Raw genomic sequence first — 13459 nt, 5'->3', positions numbered from 1 at the left:
TGTTGTAACATTATAAATGTCTTTAGTGTCATTTTTTATTAATTTAATACATCCTTGCAGAATAAAAGTATAATTTATCTTTAAAAAGTCGTATTTGACCCCAAACTCTGGAACAGTCAAGTTGTGAACTGTTTTTTTTTTTTTTTTTTTAATTATTATTATTCCTGGCAATAACATTTAAATGTTCAATATCTTGTTGTGTAGCTTTCATGTATGTGTCTACAGAAACTGAGTTTCCAAAATAAATCTTGTGGTCAGATTCTGATCAATATACTCAAACGCTATGCTCTAAAAATACCTTTTTCATACCAATTTGACTATGTTCAGATGGTTGAAGTGCTCTATTTTCCTATTATTCAAATCGAAATATCTATGCACTGTGGATGTAGACAAAACAAATCCCATTCAGTTTGAATTCCAATTGACTGTCATTGATTTTATCATTCATCACCTGGAAAGAAATTGTAATTCCAATAAAGTGATTCCAAATAAATGTTCCTTTTTGCCATTATCATTCATAATGGTAGTGTATATATTCATCAACACAGTTATCATTCTTGGTATCACCAAGCCTTTAGGCAGTGCAGTGGTTCATTTAATAATCACACCAGTGTAACAGTATAAACCAGAGATCTCAGGTCTTTTTCTTTCTTTCTTTTTTTTTTTTTTTTTTGAAAAACACCCATTCACCATTTAAACAGCAAATACAAAAACGCAAGGCTTGGCCTTTATCTCCATATCTACATTTGGAATGCATACAAAGTTCAACACTGAAACGAGGAATACCATGATCAACACCATAGATCTCTCCTGTAGGAGCGCCAATGTAATGCTGATTCTAGGTTTAATGTCAAGCTTTTTTTTACTAATAAAATGTAATCATAAAAGCATAAAATTAGTTAATGAAGGTGATGCAAGTTTGTGTATATGTAGGCGTTAATCTCTGTGTTTCTGATTGTGGGGAAAAGGTTCTGTGTCTATGATTGTGGGGAAAAGGTCATGCACTCATGCCTTTTAGGCCTACCTAAGGGCATTAACATACCCTAGTTTTTTATGCAACACGGACGCTTTAAATTGATCAAGTCACAGTAACGACAAAAAAAAATTCTTAAATTTCAAATAATTTATTTGTTTTCTTTATATTCATTAAAGAATCTTGAAAAATGCTGTATAGACTTAAATACATTAAGGCAAAGGTTTTTAATGGGCGTCTGTGGTCTGATGATGGCGTTCAGTTCAACATCGAAGCGAGGAATACCACGATCAATACCATAGATCTCTCCTTTTGGAGCGCCAATGTAATGCTGATTTGTGTTTGGGGTGCCTAAATCTACAAATTCAATCTACAGACAGAGAGACACAAAATGGATGTATAATACAAGATGAGAGCAAGACCTTGTTTAGCCAATGTTTAGAGAGTTCATTCCCTGTCCTTGATTTTAGGAAAGATCTCACTCACAGCCTCTAATATGTTATTGATGAACACCTCCTTCAGCTCCTTGTAATCTACGCTTCTGTTCTTCACTTTGTCATCTTTCCACTCTTCAAACCATGAATAGTTAGCAAAGCTAACAACAGTCACGGTGGATTTACCTGTAGGCAAAGCGTATTTGGATTTCAATTTAACCACATACATAATGCACCAAGTAGAAGTGACACTTATTTTAGTGGAGAACCATTAAAAACTGATTTAACCACATCTCATTTGTACATTCCTGCTGTCAAATGTGGACAAGCTCAAAACACTCTGCAAAATGGCAGATGGCAAAAATATTCATTTTAGATGTGAACACAACATCAGTTTATCTTCTCATTTTCTCACTACCTGGACTTCTTTCTGGCCAGGTTGAGTCTTTGGCAGAGGGTGCGGCTACAAAAATCACAGGGACCTTTTTAGGAGATTCTTCCCTGTTCCCCTTCAAGTAACCCTCCAATCTGGAAGAACAGCAGACATGATCACAAAAATATGAGAGCAGTGCTGACGTTACAGTGGACAGAGGTTTAGAAATGAACAAGCATACTATTTCAGAAAAGTAGGTTCACACTCACAGCTCGTCCAAATTGTTCTCAGGGAAGATAAAATAATTGTCTGCTTTTAGGTCCAGCTCCTCTTTTGTCCCTTCCACACCGATGAAAATACTGAGACCTCCATCTCCATGCTGCACCATACTCAGCTGTTTCTGGATCGCTGTAGTACCATAACAAAAAAAACAATCTACAATATGAAGTACATCAAGTAGCTCTTTCAGAATCCTCTTCCTAAATTGCAGAATAAACTTTGGCTCTCTCTCACCAGGCATAGTCTGCACATCTTTGGGCAGGAGATGTTCGAAGGTATTGAAGATTCCAGCATCTGAAATCACTATGGGAGCGTGAACGTGGACCTCCTCCTGTCCCTTCATAACACTCACACCTGCATCAGTGCCAACAAAACAGTCCAGGCATTAAATCCTTGCAAAAGTCTGATACAATTTATGTAGTGTGGGAGTTAGGAAGATGTTTGAAGTGTTACCAATAGCTTCTTTAGCATCATTGAGGAGTATGCGGTTGACAGGTGCTCTAACAAGCACTGCACCTCCTGCTTTCTCAATGATAGGGATCATGTGGTAGGCGATCTCACTTGCACCACCTTTTGGGAACCAGGCACCATTCAAATAGTGGCTCAAAAGCAAACTGTGCATGGAAAAGCTTGCTTCTTTAGGTATTTTACCTGTTTACACAAAAAACTGATGTAAATCAGTAGCTGCGAGTTGTATGGTTTATGACTAGAAACACAGAGGGAACACATGAAACCACTAATCTTTAATCAAGTCAGAGAGCTGGATCATCTCACCGTAGGTCCCAAAGATGTAGCACATCACCGCTCTCAGGTCTTTATTCTGTGTGAGCCCGTTCACCACATCAGTCAAGCTGCGAGACGCATAGCTGAAGAAGGAAGACAGGCGATTGGCCAGGCCTGTGTGCACCAGGAACTTTGCAAGAGGAGTCGGGAGAAGCTTCAGCAGGACCATGAACCATTCTGACAGGAGCATTAAAAACCGAGGTTACATTTTGTGTATTACTCTGTCTCCATGAAGTTATTTAATGTGCTTTTGCTCTGCAAAAGTGGATTTCAGGTCTAACCAGTTTCAAACTAATAAAATGCAATCATAAAATCATCAAACTAAAGAACTAGTTAATGAAGGTAATGTAAGTTCATGTGTAAGCATTCAGTGACTTTATTTAACTTTTAGTCACAGCACTCTTGGATGAGTGTCTGTCTGTGTCTATGACTGTGGGGAAAAGGTCATCATGGCAATCATGCCTTTTTAACCTAAGGGCATTAGCATACCCTCGATTGTTAATTTATCAAGTGGCAATAAAGACATTTCTAATGTCTTATGTATCTTATATTTCAAACAAATGCTGATTTTTTTTCTTTCTATTAAGTATCTATTAAGTATTGAAACAATTTTCAGTTTCCACAAAAAATATTAAGCAGCACTGTTTTCAACACTGATAATAATAACATTGCAAAAATTGCTATTCTTGCTATAATTGCTATTTGCTATTCTTACTAATTTTCAAAATATCTCAAAATTCTTGAATCAATAAGCATTTTCTAGACAAGTAAAAATTATTGTCTCGTTTTCAGAAAAAACAAGTCAAAATTAAGTGGGTTCAAGAATTCAAGAATTTTGAGATATTTTGACTGGAAATGACAAAAATTCTAAGTAAGAAAAGCATTTTTTGCAGTGAAGAATTGTTTCGTGAGAAGTAAATCAGCATATTAGAATATTTTGAAGGATGACATTGAATAGGCAATGGACACAGAACATGTTCATGTTTTGCGGTAAAAAATATCAGATGCAAGTCAGAGGAATAAAAAAGCAAACTCTATAATATAATTTAAAGGGATAGTTGACCCAGAAATACAGTGGAACCCCTAACATTTCACCAATGTCCTTTGCTATGTTTCTGGTACTGGGAACAACTTAGGGACCGTAGCGGCTTTTGCGCGCTCAAATTCGTTATTTTAAATGTAGACGCGCGGCTTGCGTGCGCATAATGGAAGCGACGCTGTCGCGACGCGCACGCGGTGCGACACGCTCGTTTTTTCCAGGCGCGTCCGCGCCGCATCAAGATAAAAACATCTCAACTTTTCAGAATGCAGCAAGCGCACCGCAGCTTGGAGCTAGAGCGCAGCTGATGGTTGCTTAGAAACGGCAGACGCTTCCGGAGCGCAAGCGCCCGAGCGCTTTGTTGTCAAGGAAGCGCCTAGCGTTTTCCACGCGTTTTTAGGCGCGACATGTGAACGGCCCCTTAGTTGTGTTACTGTGTAAAAACATCTTAAACATTTTAATTCGTGTTCTGAAGAGGAATGAAGCTCTTACGGGTTGGAAACAACATGAGGGTGAGTAATTAATGACAGAATTTTCATTTTTGTGTGAACTATTCATTTAATATCTAAACCACATACTAAACACTATCCTTGTTTCTCACCTTGGACAGTCTTACATATTTAACAATAGCCTTTTCCTCCTTTTCCTGTGAAGCACTTCTTCAGTTCAGCAATGTAGCGTTTTTGTCCACTGTAGATGGGGTATCTGTGCCGGTTTTCTGGTGGACCCAGGACCACTTTGTCAAAGGGGTTATCCAGCGGGTCCCACTGCAGCTGCCCATTGGTCAACTGGTCCATCACACAGCGAAATGGTGCTGTCAACCACCATTTCCCCAATATAGTGGATACCTGAAGTAGTGGAAAAACATTGAGATCACCACAAATTAACCACAAACAATGTGTGCTACTTTGCATGTGAAGTGTGTGTGTTTGTGTGTGTATATGTATGTAGAAAAAGATTCAAACTAAACAATAAGACTCAATAAATGTGCTTATCTTTGCAAAAGCTTTAAGATAGATAAATACTGTTTTATCAGGTTGATCCACTGTTGAGGTACAAAAGTCATTCTCACCAATATCAAACTCAAACCCTTGCTTTGAGAAGGTGTGACAGCATCCTCCAGCCCGGTCATGTTGCTCCAGAACCAGAACCTTTTTACCCACTTTAGCCAACAGGACAGCTATTGCCAATCCTCCAATCCCACTGCCAACCACAATTGCATCCAAGTCCTGAGGGACCTTACTGGCCAGAAATCCTGCATGGGGAAAGAAATGTGAACTATTAGGTGTTTCATGAAGACAAAAGCATTTACTGCAGGAGAAAAAAATGTGCAGGTTTTGTCTACTGTACACGAAGATGCAAAACTGGAAAGGGTCAGTAAAAAGTAGTTTACAGTACACCCTGCTGAAAAAAACAGCATATGCTGGTTTTTGAGTTAAGTTTTTTTTTTCTTCTCTTTATTACCATAAATCCGTCCTATTGCCAAGAGCAGTATTGTACTGTATTGTCTAAACAGCAATATCAACAATATTGCGCAGGGTAGTAGATTTAACTTACCTTGCTTCAGGACTTTATTCTTCAGCTTTTGGTCGTGCACCAGGGGCTTCAGCGGCTCGCGTGTGTCGATAGCAAAAGGGTTCGTTTCAGGACTTCCCAACACTTTTTTTTTAATAGAGAATAGCCACTAAAGCCAAGGAAATTATAAAGACAGCGATTCACATGTTGTGAGGTGCAAAGTGTTGTCGTGTGCCAGGGGCGCCGCTAAGGGGGGGTAAATTAGGACGATTCTAAGGGCCCATGCCCTTTAGGGGCCCCCAGAGATCTGCTTTGGTGTGGTAGGGGGGGCCCAAACTCATATTTTGTCATAGGGCCCAAAATTGCGAGCGGCGCCCCTGCGTGTGCTGACAAGTAGCCTACTGTCACACTAGCCTACTTCATCAATGTTTAGTTCACTCCTCCGACGACGACGATGCTGAGATGTTTTGACTAATAAAATGTATGGGATTATAATTGCAGATATTACAACTGCTAAAATTTACCTAAACATTTTCTTGTTCATTGTGAAACAGGGTTTGTGTTTTCGCAACAGTGAACCAGTAAATACGTGTATATAGCCCATTTCCAATTTGTGTGAGGATATTCCATAGACGTAATGGTTTTTATACTCTACAACTTATATTGTAGCTATGTTATATTTATAATGTTATATTCCCTATGAATCAGAGTGCTTTCCTCTTGTAGGTCTATTTTCTATTCTCTATCCCTCTCACAAAACTTTCTGCTATTTTAGATTTAAAAAAAAACACTTTATTCTGTATGTAAGCTTGTTTCATCATGGGGATCAAAATAATGTTAAATTTTACTGGCATTACTTTACTTGTGGGGATATTTGGTCCTCATAATGTAGGGAATACCAAATAGACACACTGTGTATATATATTATAACCTAAAAAAAATCCAAGGCACTTCTCCTGGTGCAGATGGTAACAAAGGTTTATTCTTATTTTGGCTGGTAACATTAAGACTTAAGTTGTTAAAAAAAATAATTAGAAGAATAAGAAAAACAAAACTTTGACCTCTAGTGATTCCCAGAATGTGTCAGCATTTCTTATTGCTACTGTGTGGAGCTTACCTTATGGATGTTTTTATAATTGTGGCATGTTGTTTGCAAATGATTGGGCAATATTTCAATCATTTACTTTGTTTGCCAACAAATGTCATCATTTTACATTTTAGCTTTTTAAGAAAACAGGTTTGCACTAAAATTATGCAAAGTAGTTGGCCTATAAAAACGAATGGGATGCAAAAGCCTTGTTGTATACAGTACACAAGGTGTAAATTTATGTCTGTTTTACAAGCATACCATATGGCATGATATGACCGCTTATGATAGCCTAATATAACTAATTTCCAATACATTCGCTGGAAATGACAACATGTTTGAAGTTTAAAGATAACTAACACAAACACAAGCAATAAAAGTGATCTAGACTAGTGATCTAACTCCTTTTTTTTTTTTAGATCTGTGTCACTGCTGTGGAGAGCATGGAATCTCACAGATCCTCTTCTCTTTCCTCAAGCAAGAGACGTCCCCCATTTTTTCTCCCTTTAAGATAACACAGTCTTCACCATCCCAAGGATTTTCAAACTTCCAGTCATCTGGGGGAGACTCCCTTCTAAAATAACGTTTATAGTAGGCCATCTGTTACACACAGTATATGAAGCCAAGAACATATTTATGGGGAACAGCAACTGCTGTTAGCTTGATTTGTTTGTTATTGTCACTAATAAACACAAAGAGGTGATTTTAAGAATGATTTTAAAATAATACTTGCAGGTTGAGGTTGTTGTTGAAGTGGTTGTTGTCCACCCAAAGCCAAACACCCTCTGTTTGGCTGTCGGTCAGGCCTATCCAATAATAATCATCTTTACCATTTACTCTTTTAGAGAGAAATTCCTACAAAGCAGAAAAAAAGTGCTTTTGTCTTTGTTGTGCACAATAACATCTCTTTATCTATCATCGTCACACTGCTCCTATAATTTGTACCTGTTTGTCTTTATTGTCGACAATAACAAGGTCTCCACCCAGATCCTGACAGCGCTGTCTGCTGCTGTTCCAGTTCAAGACGTCGGTGGAAAAAAACATAGAATCTGCCCTGTGCTCTGATCCACTTCTCTTGTAAATCTGCATAGACAGTTTAGCTAGTGTTAATAAAGATGAAAAGGAACACACACACACACACACACACACACACACACACACACACACACACACACACACACACACAAAACATTTGAGAATGTGGTTAAGATGAAAATTGAAACCAGATAGCTGGGGGGGGGGGGGGATATCTACAAAAGAAGTGCAGAACTGTATTTAATCGTGTGTACTTCTGCTTAAACGAAGATTTTTAATGAAAACCGGTGCAGTCTGCCAGCCTTATCATGGACGTGGATGGGCACCAGACCTTTAAAAGTAAACAAAAACATGCACAGACAAATCCAAATTACACCCTGCGGCTCGTGATGATACATTGATGTCTTAAGACACGAAACGATCGTTTTTTGCGAGAAACTGAACAGTATTTATATCATTTTTTACCTTTGATACACAGCCACGTCCATCTGTCATGTGCACGAGTTTGGCATCAGTCACGTCACATGTGCACGCGCTCTAGCGTAGAATACGCAAACGCCGTAAAGGGAAATCTGTGAAAAGTCCCGGATGAGTTTGCGCAAGCAAACGTAATCTTTTAGCTTTAAATCGGTTTAAACAATCAGGATACGCGCAAGTAATTACCATTTTGAATAGCCGCTATACCCACAATCTCTGTGCACTGTGGAAACAATGAGTGTCGTATTCATGCGACAGATCGCTTCTGGAGTTTGCGTATTCTACGACAGAGCCCGTGACTGATGCCAAACTCGTGCTCAGGACAGATGGACGTGGCTGTGTATCAAAGGTAAAAAATGATATAAATACTGTTCAGTTTCTCGCAAAAACTGATCGTTTCATGTCTTAAGACGTCAATGTATCATCACGAGCCACAGGGTGTAATTTGGATTTGCCTGTGCATGTTTTTGTTTACTTTTAAAGGTTTGGTGCCCATCCATGTCCATGATAAGGCTGGCAGACTGCACCGGTTTTCATTAAAAATCTTCGTTTGTGTTTTTCTGAGGAAACAAAGTCAACTACATCTTGGATGCCCTGGGGGTAAGCAGATAAACATCAAATTTTCATTTTTGGGTGAACTATCCCTTTAAGTTAATAAACGATGTTACTAATCAAATTTTGACCTAAGAAATATAGAAATGACAAGTAGAGATTGAAACACTGAACTACAGTCATGTTTTCACTTATCATACCCCATTTTTTACAGTATACAGTATGGAGAGGTTTTTTTTTTTTTTTTTCATTTTTATGAATAATCATATGACATGACTTTATTGTACCTGAACAGTTGTTTGGTAGACTGTGGTTTTTGATATTCATGGTATTTATTTTCATGATTGGTTGAGCATCTAAAGGCATTCCTGAGGAAAGAGACAAAGTGGTAAGACTTTCAAAGCAATGTTTCTGTACAGCTTTGGATGAGGAAAGAAGATTATTTACCTGAATTTAAGCAGTTTCTTCTTGGTTCACAATACATATTTGCATTTTTGGTGATATCTGTAAAGCATTGCGGTGCAGTAAAAAATATATTTAATACATATGTACAATAGGTCCAAATGACTAAAACTGACATTTAAAATCTTGTTTTAACCTGGAAATAAATGGAAATTGCAATGCAAAATTGTACGTCACATAAAATCAAAGCAAATCAAATACTTACACAAGTATGCCAACACCCCATTTACCAACAGAGACAGGAAGAGGAAAACAGAGAATTTCCTTAGCATTGGTTCACAACTGTGCCCTGTATAAGCAAATATAAGCACTTGTATAACAAGTCGTTAAAAGACATTTAGCCAAAAGTAATTTTTTTATTTAAAAAGATGTCTACAATATAATATCTAAAATATAACACTAAGACATTGTATAATCATAACTGCTCAGACATAATTACACAAATAATATATTTAATATGTATATTGGCCAATCTACAGAACTGATGCAAACTACTGTCCCACAACCAAAAAAAAAAAAACTTTAAAAAGCATTTAGGTATTTATAATCTTAGATTTTTACTAAGATCCTTCTATTATCTACTAAAACCCACAATAATATTTAACATATCAGTAAGCTGATATAAAATCATAATTTATTAGATACTTTAAATTAGGAGAAGATATTTTTTAGTACAGTTATGCAATTTTTTATTTTATTTTAGTATGTTTTAGTATGCAAGTTCAAATTCTGTAATGTGATGCTGTCACTACCGAAAATGTGAAGTCACAACTGAAACATTGGATGTTTTGTCAAAAATAAAGCTTACTGAATTATCAACTAAGATGTTATAATAGTGCTTGGTTCAATGTATATTCAAACTTATGAATGCTTAACTTTAAAATCATAAATTATGAACAACTTTTTGCCTTTTACAATAAAAAAATGGATTCAAAATACAACAAATCTCAGAAATTACACTTGAAATATTGTTAACAAATGTAACTTATTGATTTACCTCTAAACAAATTTTTATAAAATAGCAAATATATATATTTACAATATAGATTTAAGCAAAATCTTAATAGGTCAGTATAACCCTTCTAATTGTAGTGTTTTTTCTTTGTAAGTCACTTGCAAGCACTGAAAACTGCTCAAAGAGAATGCACAAGTAAACCATTTTAGTCAGAGCTCTAATGTGGCTGCATAACAAATAATCAACAAAAGTAAATTAGAGATATTGATATACAATATGAATGCAGGAGAAAGGAAAGAATATCAAAAAAAGTTTTAATGCTACGTGCGTCTAATAAAGTCAGTAAGTTCAAGAAACACACACTTACTTTTATCTTCATCTGCTGATGTCAGTTTGGGTTCTGATAAACAGTTGAAATAAACATTTTCAGCCATCTTTTTTTCTGAAGAGAGATTGTTATATAGCACTGATAGAAGAGAACTGAAGCACTCTGGTTTCGTGTGACAAAATACTCATGAAGAAAGACACATTTTCTGGGGGCTTCATTTTAACCACATTAACCAAATAACGGTAAATGCAAAATTTCCAGTCACCTAGTTATTAGTGGTGTTGGTTAGGTTTTCAAACATGTTGTGATGCTTAAAATGCCTTTTAAGTTGGTATGTTTTTAATCATTTGTTTTGACTACAAAAATGTAAAAAGTACATGTTTATTCTTTAGGATAAAGCCATTGAGATGTCAAATACAATAAAGTAAGATAAACACAATGAATGAACTCACACATTACAAGTAATTTCAAGACCAGAAATGTATGTATTAATGTTCACAAATGGTGCTACAAAGACATTCATTCATGTTAAAGTGACCAAATGCATTCTAGCTTACTGTAGATGCCATAGCTGATGACTTTCATGCCTCTGCTAGATCTTTTATCTACAAAATGCATTAACACAAAAATAAAAACTACTTTGTACACTACATTTGTGACCCTGGACCACAAAACCAGTCTTAAGTCGCTGGGGTATGTTTGTAGCAATAGCCAAAAATACATTTCATGGGTAAAAATTATTGAAGTAAACATCATGTTCCATGAATATTTTTTGTAAAATTCCTACTGTAAATATATCAAAATGTAATTTTTGATTAGTAATATGCATTGTTAAGAACCTAATTTGGACAACTTTAAAGGTGATTTTCTCAGGATTTTGATTTTTTTGCACCCTCAGATTCCAGATTTTCAAATAGATGTATCTCGGCCAAATATTGTCCTATCCTAACAAACCATACATCAATAGAAAGCTTATTTACTGAGCCTTCATATTATATATACATCTTAGTTTTGTAAAATTTAACCTTATGACTGGTTTTGTGGTCCAGGGTCACATTTATGTATGTATGTGTGTGTTGCACATTGTCATTAGAACTTCATAGTTCTACCCTAAACGGCCTCCGGCACAAGGCCATGGGAACCAGATGAGTCCTCCCCAATTTGACTTTGTTGCAATATGGAACTCTTGCATTATTATTGACATTTTATGTTATTATTTTAATACTGTAAGGTTGCTTTGACACAACTTGTATTGTAAAAAGCGCTGTATAAATAATCTTGACTTGACTTGACTTGATAGTTCCTAACAGGTACGATAATATGATATTTCAGTAGGTTCCCATATCAAACATGACAAAGAAATGTGAAAATAAGTAAACAAGAAAGAATATTAAATATCCCAACCTCCTATATTTAAATGAGTGTGCAGTAAAAATAAAACTGTAGGTCTATTGAAGACATGGGATCTCACAAATGCTCATCTCCTCTCTCAAGCAAGAAATGTTTTCTTCTGCGTTTCCTTTAAGTACAGCACAGTTGTCTTTGGGATTCAGATTTGACCAGTTTCCATCTTTGTTCCCAGCCCAGTAGAGTTTAGATTCACCAGTAACACACAGTCTCTGAGCAAGAAAATCCTGTGTCACAAACACACATTCACAATATTCAATTAAATATTTATTTATGTATAGATTTACCAATGAAAATGTTCATTATAAGAACACTACATAACGTGACCATTCACCTCAGTGTTGTATTTGTGAACACACACCGTGGGTTTTCACACTTGGACCCACTTCTCTTACATTTGTTCCTCTTTTAAAACCATGCAGAACACAAAGTTACACACCTTCTCTTCTGCGTTGTTGACAATGACCAGATGTCCACCCAGAGTCTGACAATACTCTCTGCTGGAGCTCCAGGTCTTGTTGTGACTGGAGAAAACGTAAAATCTGTCGTTGCCCTTATACCACTGCTCTGGCAAATCTACAGAAACAGTTTTCTCTGTTTATCAAGAGGAAGCACACTTGTGTGTCTGTGTTTCAGGCTTGTGGTTTAGCTAGAAACACATGTATAGGAAAAAAAAAAAAAAAAAAAAGGTGAAAGCCTGTTGAACTGCACTTTTACATACATAAATGTGTTTCTGCGATATTTTGGAATGACTCACTGATAAAAACACAAGAACAGACATACAGCAAGGCTCAAACTGAACGTGCATGTTGAAAAAACGAAACATAGATTGACCTGGGCAGTAGTTTATTGAGTTCCAGTCCTCATCAAATGTGCAGCCTGGGTTCTCTTGATGATGATCTAAATAGGGATTAAGAAAAACAAAGATATTGTTAGTTAATTATCATATAAAATTTGAGCGGATAGAGATGAATGATTTACCTGAATTGGAGCAGTTTGTTACTGGCTCACAATGCAACAACACATTTTTGTATTTAGTGAAATCTGCAAAAGACAGAACACTGAAATGTGTGAAAGCTAGTGTAAATATTCCTCTGTATGCAGATGGTTAGTGATCCTGTAAAATGTGAGGATACTCACACAAGTATGCCAGCATCCCATTAACCAGCAGAGACAGGATGAGGAGAACAGCAAGAGCCTTGGCACAGATATGTCTACATCGCTTCTCTTTGGCAGATTTCCTCACTGCAAAATAAAATTTAAAACCAATACTTAAGAAAACTCTATAAAAATGAATTTAGAATTCATTAGAATGAAGCATCACGTCTTTTACACCAACAAAGAGTTTATATATTTAAAAAAACACCAAAATATAATTTTTTTTTTTAAATTTAGTATTGCCCTTCAGAAGCTACAGAAGATACTTACATGTTTTCAAGAAGACAAAATAAGTTAAATGTACCCTGATCTTCAAATTGCAAAAGTTAATGCATTGTTTTTTCCTTCTGAAGCATCAGTGAGCGTTTGAACCTTCAGGAATAGTTGCATATGAGTCCCTCAGTTGTCCTCGGTGTGAAAAGATGGATCTCAAAACTATACAGTCATTGTTGGAAAGGGTTCGAATACACAAAAACGCTGAAAAACCAAAGAATTTGTGGGACCTGAAGGATTTTTCTGACGAACAGCTAGCAGTTCAGGACAAACAAGGGACTCGTGAACAACTATCACTAAACAAGAAACACAGCTGTGAATTATTCAGG

The 13459-nt window shown here is 36.4% G+C and overlaps 1 long non-coding RNA gene and 1 pseudogene across 1 annotated transcript; both read right to left on the bottom strand.

The window, feature by feature from the left end:
- Positions 1-1124: 1124 nt before the first annotated feature.
- Positions 1125-7572, bottom strand: LOC141303723 (all-trans-retinol 13,14-reductase-like; annotated as a pseudogene).
- Positions 7573-11763: 4191 nt separating this feature from the next.
- On the bottom strand, positions 11764-12252 carry LOC141326541 (uncharacterized). The gene is made up of 2 exons (XR_012353915.1): positions 12139-12252; positions 11764-11926 (listed from the first exon to the last, which is right to left on the bottom strand). It is a non-coding gene; the product is annotated as an uncharacterized lncRNA (long non-coding RNA).
- Positions 12253-13459: the final 1207 nt, after the last annotated feature.

Source organism: Garra rufa, chromosome 1 (assembly GCF_049309525.1).
Source record: "Garra rufa chromosome 1, GarRuf1.0, whole genome shotgun sequence".
In the NCBI taxonomy this organism is placed as follows: Eukaryota; Metazoa; Chordata; class Actinopteri; order Cypriniformes; family Cyprinidae; genus Garra; species Garra rufa.
This window is presented reverse-complemented; position numbering and strand designations above follow the sequence as displayed.